This window comes from Pinus tabuliformis, chromosome 6 (genome assembly GCF_031772625.1).
Source record: "Pinus tabuliformis cultivar Carrire ecotype Pingquan chromosome 6, CPIR1, whole genome shotgun sequence".
NCBI lineage: Eukaryota > Viridiplantae > Streptophyta > Pinopsida > Pinales > Pinaceae > Pinus > Pinus tabuliformis.
Window position 1 is genome coordinate 1,596,733,709 of NC_142292.1, and position 14,533 is coordinate 1,596,748,241.

Here is a 14,533-nt window from a genome sequence, read left to right on the forward strand (position 1 = left end):
AGGAGGTGGGTGCCTCCATCAGGTTGGAGTCTACATCAAGTTAGAGCCAAAATCGGGTTGAAGCCTACAACAATTGGGTACTTACATATTTATGAGGTTGGTTCCTCAATTAGGTTGTAGACTAAAGCAGGTTGGTGCCTACAATTTGATTAAAGGGGATCAATGTCTCCTTAAGTTGATGTCAGTAAACTATTGTAATCAAATATTTAGGAAGAAGATAAAAAGATTTGTGGTATTTTCCCACAAGATGTTTCACACATATCTAAGAAACATTATAATCATTAAAACAGTTCATAATGTAGCCATCATGGACTGAAACAATTTATAGTGTCCTTGTATATACATATGATGGTTGATTTCATTGTTGTATTTCTATGTGTTCAGTGATGATGAATTGTTTAATTTGGTTAAATTGGCCATTACACTAATTCACCCGTGGCCCTCCACTTAGCGTAATCATAATTTTAGCAAATAGGTATTTTTTTGTGCATGTGGTATTGATAAACAATGATATAGTAACAAAACCTATTTAAGATTAAGAATCTCTATAATAAAGTAAAAGTAAATCTTGATATTAAAATTCTACATTATGAATCACAAAAATCTCAGATCTAACATTAAAATTCTTGTTATATATTTTAATGTAGCTCCAACATAGACGTATTGATAAACAATAATATAGTAACAAAACCTATTTAAAATTAAGAATCTCCATAACAAAATAAAAGTAAATCTAAATATTAAAATTTTAGATTATGAATCACATCGAAACAACCTATAATGTATACATGACGATACATGTCGTGGACGGCAGGATTCGAACCTGCGCGGGCAAAGCCCACATGATTTCTAGTCATGCCCGATAACCACTCCGGCACGTCCACAGGGATGTAGAAAAACCGTGCCTCCATATCTCTTATTTAAATTGAGAGTAGATTTTAATACACATTAAAATACAAAATTGGAAAGGCATAATGATCCGAACGAATTTATTATTGCATTTCGGTAGATCTGCTTCCTAAGTAAAAAGTTGTAGGTTCCAGCCCTATTCGGAGCGAGAATCAATTTCAAGCGTGAAACTTCTATTTATTAAATAATGTAATGGTTTTCATTAAATATGTTTACGGCTGTTAAAATTCTTCAAATGCCCTGTGATTTTTTTCCATTGCGATGCTTTGAATTCAAAATTTAGGTAAAACCGTTAAAAGTATTTATATTTTATCATGCTTTTTTTTTTATATATACATACATCAAAAGTGTAAATCTTTGAATTAAAGTTGAAAAAGTGAAGCCTAATGGAAATTGATAAGGTATAAAATATATCTCCAACTATTCAATTGATACTAGTTTTCTCTCGCTATCGTGAATAGGAGAAAATGTTATTAAATGAATTATATTATTGTAATTATTTTGCGTTATTAAAATGTATTTTTGCCGTGTTTATTTTTAAACATAAAAAATTTAATTGAAATTTGTTTTTGAATATCAGCATTTTAGATCAATTTCAACCCAAAAACAATTTGGATTATATATATATATGATTGAAAGTCGAGAATTTTTTTATTTGTAATGGTTATGATTAAGATTTTTCAAAATATTTGGAGTTCTTGTTTAGCAAAAACTTTTTGCACACAGTATTACAATTAAATTCACAATTTTTTTAATTTTTTTTTTCAAACACAAATGAGTAAGGACTTCATTAAACTATGTATCGGAATACATTACATTATAATTTATTCCATGGGTTTTTCTACTAAGGTACTAACTAAATTTGTGGGAAACAAATCTTAATAATTTCCACCAGTACTACAACTAAGTCCTACGACATGTTTATAAGAGTAAATTCTTACATATTGTGAGCATAAGAGAATGTAGAAACAAAACATTGAGCTATCAGGAGGTTTTTGGAACAAAGAGTCTATGTGGAGTTAGGATCCTAAAGCTAAGTTAGCATATGTTTCGCATTCCCACTTTTCTTTATTGGATTTCTTGCCTCTTGTGAGAGGTGGTTCTACTACATTCGAGGAGAGGGATTTTTCAGCAATGCCTCCCATGCATGATTTTGCATGAGCTAACTGCCATAGCTTTATGGTAAAGCTGCGGGGTAAATCTCTTCATCTCTGTAAGCTTGGAGTGTGTCAATGCCAATGCTCTTTCCTCAAAATATGACTCTGAATCTAGAGAGGTAACCCGTGAAGGAGCATGCTCTGCATTCTCCACCAACACTTTTGTATTTCCTTGATCCTCATTTGGGGTTTCGTCGAGAGGGGTATCTTTGTCTTGTTTTGGATCTTGAAGAGCTTCAAAATAAATTCTGTTGAAGCAAGGTTCTGGCACTTGATCTACTTCAACATATTTCTTTGGGGCTACAACCTTGTTTGGTTGATTCCTTCTTCGCTTTGTGCCGGTTGGAAACTAGACTCTTTAGAAATAGGGGCTTGGGCCTGCTTCTTCTTTTTTTTATTTATTAGGAGCCACTTTTGGCAAACTGCCCATGAGTATGACAATCATTGTACTTGAAGGGAATACTCATATTCTAATTCCTGGATATGGCCCCATTCTCCTAGACTAATATTTATGGCCTATGATAAACCTTCATTGAAGTTTACCTCAACGCAAATGCGAGCACATGAAAATTGATGTCCTTTTGATTCAGCTTTATCTAGATAGTGACCAAGCTTTCTTCCAATGTATTTTAGGGTGTCAAGCCCCCAAAGATGAAGAGGGAGGTGTGGTAGTCGGACCCACACTGACACAACAATAATCTCATAATCTGGACTGAAATCTATAATCCATGAAGTGATAAAAAGGCCTCTAGACCCCATGAAATATGGTTCTTATCTAAAAATAAAATCTCTTTTCATGTTGTTGAGAAACAAAAATACATAGAAGCCCCTACGTACTACAAATAAAGTTACCTGAGATTGAAGCTTAAGGGCCCATTGTTTTGTGATCTAGGTTTCAACAGATTTTAGATTCGGCCACAAGACGATCAACTTTCCAACCAATTTTTTTTCTTAGAGAGCTAAGGCTCTCTTGCATGGATTTGAAGGAGAGAGTTCCACTGCAGGGATATTACACATTTTTTTCACAAATTTGTGGAGGGGAGAGGAGAAGAAGGCCCCTACGATTTTTGAGTCGGAAGCATGCATTTGAATGCAACCATGTCCTTAATGGCATGGTGAACATGGAAAAATCATTCAACAAAGGGAGCCTTGCTCTATATTTGTGATACTTCCTACAATGTAGGCCCAAATATATTGCCCTGGACCTACAATATGTTTAAACAAATTATGCATCCAACTAAATCAACAACGTCAACATCCAACGAATCTTGATCTCTAGAAACTAGTCATTGGCAACCACACACAACATCAACCGGTGTTTGAATTTGCGAGAAAACCTTCGGATCTAAACTTGCAGAGTTGTAAATACTAGAGAAACCCTAGCTGTAGAGCTCATTTCTTCCTCATGTCATCCAACATATTATATAATATAGTTGTAGCATGATAAAGGACAAATATTTAGCAAGTCATGTGCAACTTAGTCCCTACCACTCAAGTGAAGAATTGATCTTCAATTGTGTGAAGAATTTTCTAGCTTTATAAACCATGAATAAGTTGTAATTGGCTTTCATTATGAAGCAAAGATGAGTTACAAAATTAAGAGTAAAAAGAGAATGTGCATATGAACCATGTTTTTTATTATATTGATAGGCTAATGTTAACCTAGGTATTATATAGGTGCTCCTTTTTTGTGGTTCACTATATCAATATGGTACTACCTACATCCATGAACAATATCTACCTTATATTATGAGGAATCAAGGTAGACAATCATGTTAAAAAAAAACATGTCATAACTTGAGCTTTGAACCCAGGTGGGGAGGAAGACAACAAATTGTCCCGAAAACATGACCTACACTGACTTACTAGGTATTAGACAGATGTTATGTAAGAGATTTTAAAAAATACATAAATTTTGGTAGGAAGTGGACCCAAGACATGGAAGGAGAAAAAGGAAGAAATGAAGGAAGAATGTGGCATTGCCTTATATGCCCAAAGCCAAAGCAACCATTGGTATGTGGATAGTGGATGCTCCAAACATATGACCAACAATAAGAGTAAATTATTATGACTAAGAGAAGATAAGACATGCAATGCTACCTTTGGTAATGATGCTTCAAGAAAAATCATGGGCAAAGGAACAATTAGCTTGGAAAATAGAAGAGTTGAGGCTTAAAATGTTTTTTTATGGATGGGATCAAACATAACTTGTTGAGTGTGAGTGAAATTTGTGACAAGGGTTATGATGCCCCTTTTTACTCCAATAATTGTGAAATAAACACAAAAAACATAGGGAAAGTGGTAGCAAAGGTTATGAGAACACGAAGTAATCTGTACATACTCAATGAGGAAAATGAGAAATGATGTTTGGAGAAGCTAGATGAGAGTTGGTTATCACACAAAAGGTTGAAACACTTAAATTTTGATCATATGGTGAAGCTCAATAAGAGGCAAGTTGTAACGAATTTTCCAAAGGTTTTAAAGCTTAACAATATAGTCTGCAAATCATGTCACATTGGTAAACAAGTTCAAGTACCCTTTAAGGCTAAGGAACACTCATCAACTAGGGCTTTGCAAATTGTTCATATAGACTTATGTGGATCTTCAAGAATTGAAACTCCAATGAAGAACAATATTTCATTCTAATTATCGTTAACTATAACAAGCTTCTTTGGGTTACATTTTTGAAAGAGAAATTTGAAGCATTTGATAAGTTTAAAGTCTTCAAAGCCCTTGTTGAAAATCAAACTAATTGTAAATTGAATTTTCTAAGGTCTAAAAGAGGTGGGGAGTTTACTTCAAAACAGTTTGATTATTTTTGTGAAGAACATGGAATAACAAGTGAATTATTAATTGCAAACACCCACAAAAAATAGTGTGGTAGGAGGCAAAAATAAATCAATACAAAAAATGGATAGAGCAATGTTAGATGAGAGAAATATTCCAAACACCTTTTGGGCTAAAGTTGTGCATACAATAGTTTATATTTTAAATAAAGCACACATCAAGCCAAACAATGACAAGACTCCCTATGAGTTATGGTATGGAAAATTGGCCTTAATAAAGCACTTCAAAGTCTTTGGTAGAAAGTGATACATCTTAATTAATGAGGCCAATATTGGTAAGTTTTATGCTATAACAGATGAAGGGATATTTTTAGGATATTCAACTAAGAGAAAAAGCTATATATGTTATAATAAAATATTATGCAATATTTTAGAAACCATTGATATAAAAGTGGATGGATATTTACCTCACAAGGAGAAGCAAGAAAGATGTATCAACCCAATTAATCAAATCAACAATGAGTGTGTAGTAGAACAACATGACGAATCAGAAGAGTAAGAATAAGCATAAGCATAATTCTTTTATCCAAAACCTCCTTCAAGGTATGTGCAAAAGAATCACCCTAATAATCAAATTCTTGGTGATAGAAAAGTAAGAGTTAAAACTATAAGAAAGCTAATAGGAACCCCTAGTTTAGCACATATTACCATGTTTCCATGTTTAAATCCAAATATTTTTCTCATGCAAGTCAATATAAGCGTTGGATAAGTATCATGAATGAGGAAATAGATCACATTGGAAAAAAAAAGACCCGAGAATTAGTTCCAAGACCAATAAATACAAATGTTTTGGGTAAAAAATGGGTCTTTAGGAATAAGTTAAATAAGGTCAGATAAGTTATAAGGAAGAAGGTCAAATAGTATGTAAAGGATATGGCCATGTTGAAGGAATATACTTTGAAGAAACTCTCTTTTATATCAATATTAGAGGCAATAAGAATTATTTTAGCATTTCCCTATCACAAAAAAACCTTTGCTAAAACATTTGTTTGCGGTAGTGGATGTTTATTTGAGATTATAACAATTTTTTCATCACAATTGAAAAAATCTGGGTGGCCGGAGGTTTTAGCGGATGTTTTTTTAGTTGTGTTCTTCATGGAAAAATAACACTAGTATGATAAATATATAAAAGCATCGAGGTTGTATACATAACTAAACGCATCAAGGCATTAAATGTAAAGAACATCGATGCCCGAAATGTATACCGCTCGGTGCGTATATATTAAAAAAATTCCTCGAGGCATACCTTTCAGGAATGACACCTGGGGAGGCAAAAGAATATTATATATCCAGTGGTTTTATTTAAATTCACAGCTCCAATATGTATAATTTGTATGAAATAATCAGTGCACTACTAATATAAAAGAGATGATGTTATTAATTTGATTATTGCACCAGGGATGAAAATAATATTTTGTAGCACCGGGGCATTAGTTCTATGAAAGCACTGGTGCTTTAAGAATTACAATGCAATGAAGCGTTAAATTCAAATAATATCGGTGTTTGAAGAGTATAATGCCCCAATGTTGTCATTTTTAGAAAAGACACCGACCATGCAAAAACAATGGCATAATGATGCTTTTAGATAACATAACGCACCAGTGCCTATTTATGTTACGGACGCGTTGATTTTTTGTATGAGATTTTCTCTTTTTTAGAAACATCAACCTATGACAATGCAATTATTATGATTTTTAAAATCCATTATTCATCAAAAAATCGACATCTATCTTATAACAATATTCATATAAATTAAGTTTTGATTAGTGCATTTGTATATGATGTTTGGATTAATTTATTATATTAACAAATTTCACATCTCCTCATTATAATATTTAATCATTCATATCTTTAATCAGTGATGTAACATTACACAATGACATTAGATAACACAATAGAATGAATTAAAATTTATTTTTATTATATATCAATAAGAGGTTCTTTTCCATACAAAATGGGATAGTTATTAGTAACCCTTTGTCTTTTAATTGAGACATTATGTCCATTACATTAAACAAAATGTCTGATTTGCACAAACAGTTATTTCAAAAAATACAACAACTTGCAATGATATCAAAATAGATCATCATTCTTCATTGGAGCTTTTGTCAGTTCTCAATCTAGTTCCATGACTTGGGTTATTCGGATGAATCTTTTGTTGATTACATTGATTGTTTTTGTCTTCTCGATCTTGTTCCATCTACAAGCATAAAAATAAAGTGTAAGGAGTGTATCTACATTGGTGAGAATAATGAAAATTGAAATAAATAGTATACATCAATGTGAATTGAATAACAATGTACTATAGAAAAAAGCGACTCATGAACTGTACACATGGTTTCAAAACCAAGTCTCATGCATTGTTGCAACAACTCTTTTGTTGGCATAGTTTGATACTTTGTTTCCATAGATTTAATATAAAGTATTTTTTTGTTCTATTAGATATAAGCTTAGAGAAGTAAAACAACATATATACTTACAAATTCCACAATTAATTTCTGATATCCCAACATATACTCACAGCCCATATTTAACCCAATGTCAATCAATTCTTACTATGGCTCTTTTTGTATGTTAGCACCTACTTGAAGACATTCAAGGATCGTTGTTGTAAAAAAATTTAAAATATACAAAAATGAAATCTTGGGTTCTTAAAAGGTTTACTCACAAACTTTGATATCAACCCTTTTCTTCCACGTCGTCCTGTTTTATGTGCTAAATGAGTTCCATTTTGTTTTCCTTTCTACAGGAAAATACTTGAAAATTAATATTTAATGCTAAATTATTTGTTTATATGTACCAAGTCAATCATGATTACATACATTTGAAGCACGTTATTAAAGTGGATCCTCCTGTGATGCAATTATGTCCATTTCTTTGACCATCTCCTTGTAGACTTTTTTGGACATTCCTACTGGCATGTTTTGCATATCAGCTCACTGATCCTTTGAGATTTTCATAATACTCTTGAAAAAAGTAATAAACTATTTTTATGTTGATATATGAAAACTAAATATAACAAAATTGATATTAGTAAATGAATGGTTTGTAGTAATATATACATATAATTCTAGAAAATCATTTTAATTAGGAATATTATCTTTAGAATGATTCTTTTTTGTTGGTGTATGTTTTTCTATTGCAAGTCTAATAGGTCTCATTGACCATTGCTCTGGAAATGCTTCCTATAGTTTTAGATATAATTTGTTTCTTGGAATCATTGGATTAATTTTTGTATTGTAAGTGGAAAGTGTGTCTATAAGTTTGTTCCACTATATCCCTCAGAGTTTTGTAAAAACAAATCCTCCTTTCATTAACCTCCAGCACCACTACAGATGAACTAAGGACTGATTCATCATTACTTACATGCTCTATAATTTTTCTTTTCTTAGAACAACGTTGTACTTTTCCTTAGTTGTTTCTCCCTGTATAACATTAAACATATATGAATTAATAGATTGTTTGAAACATGTTATCTAATATTATTAAGTATGTTATTAATGAAAATTCAAAGAAAAAACTCATATTGAATAGTATTTTTTCATTCACCAGATTCATCCTTCTGCAATTTTTCTATTGGGCTTTTACACTCTTCTGCACTTAGATTAGAAACAATTTTATCAACCTTCCTCATTTTGTGGCTCTGCATGACACACATTAACCAATACATATTAGTTAACTTACATATAGTTCAACCATATTGATTTTGTAAAGTATTTACAAAGAACTTGCCTTTTCTATTTTTTTGGATGTGTTCTCATTGTGCCGATCAATATTTTCTTTACTTGACAACTTCTTAGACAATTTTTATCAATATAAAACATGTACATTCAATACAAAAGCAATTCAATATAGTTTATACATAAACTAAATGATTGTTAGCCAAAAATAGCTATGTTAACTGGTGCGGATATTTAAATAAACACACCGGTGCATTTAATCTACTAAATGCACCATACATTTAATTGTTCAACACGGACAACAAAATTTATTATTTTTAAATAGTTTTAAATTATGACGGTGCAATTTGTAATGATAAAAACGCCACCATCACTTAACAATGTTATCTGGCAGAGGTGAGCCGATGCACATTATATTACATTATGTGCACCGATAAACAGACTTGATAGATCCAACATGATTTGTTGTGATATGTAACAACAGAAGCACTTCTAGCACCGATGTGTTATATTTCAAAGGGCGCACTGCAAAAAAAACATGCTTTTTAAAGAATCAAATAGGGTTGACAAGGTTTGGGTCTAATTCAATAAGTGATCCCCTAATTTGCATGTCAAATGCCCTATATATAGTAAGTACACAAAACCATTAAATATGAGATGCTTAAAATGAAAAACCCTAATTATGAAATAGTAGAGGAAGTTAAACCCTAGGGTGAAATTGTGCAGTCACATAAGCAAGAAGAAGCTGAGTATAAGTTAAGAATATATATATATATATATATATATATATATATATATATATATATATATATATATATAATTTTTAATTAAATTTAAATAGGAACAGAGATCGTAAAAAAATTTACTAGTAAAATCAATAGTAAATTTTTTACTATGCAGGTTTTTTTAATTTTTATTTATTTATTTATTTCTGAATTTTGAATAAATCTGACATAAATTGTAAAAATTTTAACAGTAAAATTTAAATTTTTTACTATGAAAGGTTTTGTGTAAATCATCGTACCTTTCAAATTATGATCTTTCTTTGGTTCCAAAATATTTTGCTGCTCCACAGTGCTCCTAGTATGTCTCTCTTGCAAATGATCTCTCTTTTAATTAAACCTTAACAGAAATTGTAAAATTTTTTATTAGTAAAATCAACAATAAAATTTAAAATTTTTACTATGCAATGTTTTGAGTGAATCACCATACCTTTCAGCTTCTGATCTTATGAATAATTCTATTTCCGTAAAGTATTTTTTTGTTGCACAGTGCTCGCAGTTTGTATCTTTTACAAATCACTCCCTTGAAATTTTGGGTAAAATAATGAAATAGTGAATAACTTTTTACTATTTAAAAGATTTTATGAAATTAGATTTCAAAAAATCAATTACTGCTCATTTTTCAATTAAAAAAAAGAAGAAAAGATCGTTTTTTTTTTTTTTCCTCACTTAATCTGAACATCGGTGCCTTCGATAGTCAAGAGCATGGCGTGTGCACCAAAATTGCCGGGGCTCCAAGTTTTGTAAACTCACCTTCATGATATAATTTTTTTTTTTTTTTTTTTTTTTTTTTGGAAATCTCGAAATGGTGCAGTTAATTTTAACACAATGATGTGGTTTGTATTTAAATGCATAGGTGTTGTAAATTTTATAAGATTACTGAAATGGTATAATTCATTTTTATTTTTGATATTCCAAAAACATGTGTGACAGTGTTGTTGTTTTGTTTTATTGTCAAGTGGTCTGAGTTCATTGGAAATTACATCAGGATTGTCATGTGGCATGAGAAACCACCATCTCTATGAGCATCTAAGTCATCAAAATCACTTGCGGATCACACCCGACTTGGGCCACACCATCCACCCGACTTGGGCCACACCAACCCTTAAAATGACTGATTTTTTCCCATAGAGTTTTGAACCAGTGACCTTCACTTCACGAAGTGACTTAACAATACACCCCATCACCATATATTCTACACCTCGTGGGAGGATCAGTGTTGTTTTTATTTAAATGAACAACTGTTGTTTTTAACAAGGGCACTGATATGATAAACAAAAAAAATATATAAAATATAAAAAAATAAAAAAAAAATCGAAATTTCAAAAACCGGTGCAGTTATGATTTTAACACCCCGATATGGTTATTATTGAAACAAATCGGTGGAATTAGTCCTGATAAGAGCACTGATAGGGTTTAAAGGTTATCTGAAATTTTCTTTTCACATCAAAAGGCATATTCATCTCAAATTATCCTTTAGGGCACATCCACATCAGTTACAGTAGTTCATAGTTTACATTTTCCGCTTAAAGTCACCTTATTTTTGAAAAATGGGATGAAAACTATATTGAAATTTAGATTGCGGTTATATGATTCTTGAAATTAATTCTATATATGTACACAAAATTTTATTTTTCGGATTTCACTCAAATGCAGGGAGAAAATATCATAATATCATATGGCCAATTATTCATATTTCAGCTCATTCCATATTGCTGATCAAAGTCCTTTACAAAGTTCTCCCTTTCTATCTCTAGTAAGTTCATATTTTATTTATATTTTGATTATCTATTTTTTTTAATCCATGTCAATTTGAATAAAAATGTATCCAAATTTGTAAGATCCTAATTCAGAATTGAGTTTAGATGCATAAAATATTCCTCCATTTCAAAAACATAAGAAGCTCTTATTAGGAGCAACATATCGCAAGCAGTTGGTGGATGAAAATGGACAACCAGTTTACCCTGCCAATTGGAACATGGCATCTTCCAGCGACAATCCTGGATGAATGATGACAACAATTGTTTGGTATAATGTAATTTCAACAAACCAATTGCATTGATGTGCTTACTAATATCACTGATGATCTAGGTGGCTCTAGACACATGCAGAAGTCCAAGAGGACTCAGGAAGGGTAAAAATTCAAAGTGTTTGAATTATGCTTAAGCTAGGATCATGTTGAAGATCTTGTCATCATGTTCACGGTGGTGTGAATGGTTCGTCAAACCGAGTCCGTATGCGAAAGTTAGGAGCAGTCAAAGTTCAGGGTTGACTTGGGTGACTGAGTAGGCTTAAGGAGGTAGTGATTTGGACAAAATCCGGCTACTGGATTCCGGCCAACCTGGGCGATATTTCAGAAGAATTTGTGGCCTCTTTAATTTGTCTCCTTCGGTCATTTTTTAATTTTCAAAAATGAATATTTGTTGTTTAAATAAAACAAAAAAAATATAATTTTGGGGTGGTGGGCCACCAACCCCACCACCCCCCATATCCAACGTATAAAAATAAAAAATATATATTAATTATGGGCTATGAACCCCGCCGACCCTCCCTCAACCACTGAAACAATCAATTAATTAAGGGGTGGGCGGCCATGACTCTACCACCCCCGGAGCCGCTCATTAATGTTACATTAATAGTGGCGGGCACAAGCTGTCAACCCCGCTGCCCCTCTACCTCACCTAAAACACAACAACGCAGTAGAGTTGGGGGAAGTAGGCCACTGAGACTGGCAAACCCACCTCCCAAAACCAAACTTGCTAATATATTATGGTTAAAATGGGAGGGGCAGGATTTGATCCCCTAACCCCTCCTCAACAACTTGCTATTATTACCACTATGCCAAACCACTGTCTTGGTGAATCCACCCTCAAAACCTTAAATGAACCTTTCTACACAGTGCACCCGAGGGTGCGGGGGGAAGGGCATGCACACAATTCGAGGTAGATCCATTGCAGGTGGTGGAACCATGAGCAGTGTAGAGAGGGGGCAAAACCATGATCTAAGCAATTTCTCCAGGGGGCCAGATTTTCACTTTGTTAGTTTTCAACAAATCTTTTATGGTTTTATCATTTCTCAATGCTGCGAACTCAACAGTGCTCTCCGTTTCTCCATCAGAGATATACAATTTTTGGGCTTCTTCAATTTTGGAGGTATAAGGTCGTCATTTTGACTTTTGATTTATTTTCATTATTTTTCCATCTAATGAAAACAGGGCCTCCCCACTAATTTGAGTAGGACCCGGAGACGTAGTCCCTCCTGGACGAACTTTGATATCAATCTGGTGTCTTCTATGCGTGACTTGCTATTCTTCTCTTCCTCTTCTTTTATGCACTTGTAATTCCATGGATAAATGCAAGCTTAATATGTAATTCTTTAATGCATCACAAGGAAAATATTTTTGGGATTAAGTGGTATCAGAGCTGGTATTTGTAGATGTGAATTGCATGTTTGTATGCTAACAAGAAACAAGCTCCAAAGAGGTGAAGGGAAACTAAGGTCTTTCAATCCCAAAGCAGGGCGTGCATGTCAAAAGAGAAACATGGCAGATGAAGAGGCTCGTTATGAGGAGGAGCTCAATTTCCACAAAACCTTCTATACAATGGCAGAAAATGTCGGTCAATTGCTTTCAAGGCTGGAGAAAGCTAAAGGGAAAAAGGCAGAATAACAAGTGTCAATGCATGGAAATGGTGGAGAAGAACCCCCTCCTTCTCCTTCCATGAGTGAAAGCTCTTCTTCCTCTCATCACCATCACCGTAGAAATTCAAGGGGTGCATCTACGAAACCTTTCTTTAAATTAGATGTCAAATTTGATCTTCCCATGTATAACAGTGAAAGTAATGCATAAAATCTTAATAAATGGATTAGGCAAATTGAGATCTATTGTATGATTTAGCAGATCCAGGAGGATCAGGAAAAGATTTAGTTGGCCTCTCTTCAACTGAGTGGCACCGCTATCGTCTGGTGGGAGAGCAAATTGCGAAGCAGTAAGAGTGTGGGTAATTTTCTTTCCTCATGGCCTAGTTTCATTTCTACATTAAAGGAACAATTTTATCCCTTGGGTTATAAGCAAAAAGCCTTAATGGATTGGCAATACTTAAGGCAAGGTAGAGGTCAGGATGTTCAGATCTTTACCAAGGAGTTTACAAAACAAGCACTTAATTTGGGCATTGCACTTGACTCACCTGAAGTAGTAACTAAGTATATTGGATCATTACATAGTTACATTAGACATTCATTATTATTGTTTGAGCCTACTACCATTGACTCAGCTATTGTAAAGGCTAGTCATCTAGAAAACAGGGGAACACCTGAACGAGATGACCACCCAAAGAGGATCCTAGGAGCCAAGAGAAGGGGAGCAAAGCCCTCTTGTACACATTGTGAGAAAGAGGGGCATGACGAAGAAAATTGCTGGAAGTTGCACCCTGAGCTGAGACCTGAAAGGAATGACAGAAAGGGGAAGCAGAAGGTCGTCACCACTGTGCAACAAAACTAATATTCTGAGTTAGAGGAAGATGAGAAGGTTGCAGTTGCAGGGTTTGCACGAGGTAGGCCCATTGACTTGGGGTCTGATTTCAGTGATGAAATGAAGTTTGCAGCCCTTGGGATCACGGCAGAAGGACCCATAGATTTGGGGTCTGATTCCGGCCATGAATCAAGGATTTCAATAAACATAACAAAATGGGCACTCCCCACAGCAGGACTCCAAGAACTTGAGGACATCAACCACCGCATACAAGCAGTGATTGTTGAGCTAAGGAGGCTTCTACAAGAGGAAAGGGAAGAAAAACAAAGATTACTATGCCAATTGCAAGCCAAGGATGAGGCCTTGGAAAAGCTGCAACATCGCTATCCGGAGGTAAAAAGAAATTCCCCGATTTCATATAATTTTTATGATGATGAATTCACTACTTTTGAAAAACATACTACAAGGAATAGATCCAAACTTTTAAGAAGATGGGGTATCAAGGAAAAGGCCTAGGCATCAAATGCCTCGGCATTGTAAACCCCATCGAAGTCGAGGAATTTCCGCGTCGTGCAGGACTAGGATACACCAGAAAGGAAATGCGAGAAAGCTCCAATACAGCTAGTAACTAGCCAATGATAGATGATGAAATTCTCTCCTCATAGTCCAACGATAGTGAGGGCCCCATAAA

At 33.7% G+C, this 14,533-nt stretch overlaps 1 non-coding gene across 1 annotated transcript; it reads right to left on the bottom strand.

Annotated features, from left to right (window-relative positions):
• Positions 1–802: 802 nt before the first annotated feature.
• TRNAS-AGA (transfer RNA serine (anticodon AGA)) lies at positions 803–884 on the bottom strand. The gene has a single exon. It is a non-coding gene; the product is annotated as a tRNA-Ser (tRNA).
• Positions 885–14,533: the final 13,649 nt, after the last annotated feature.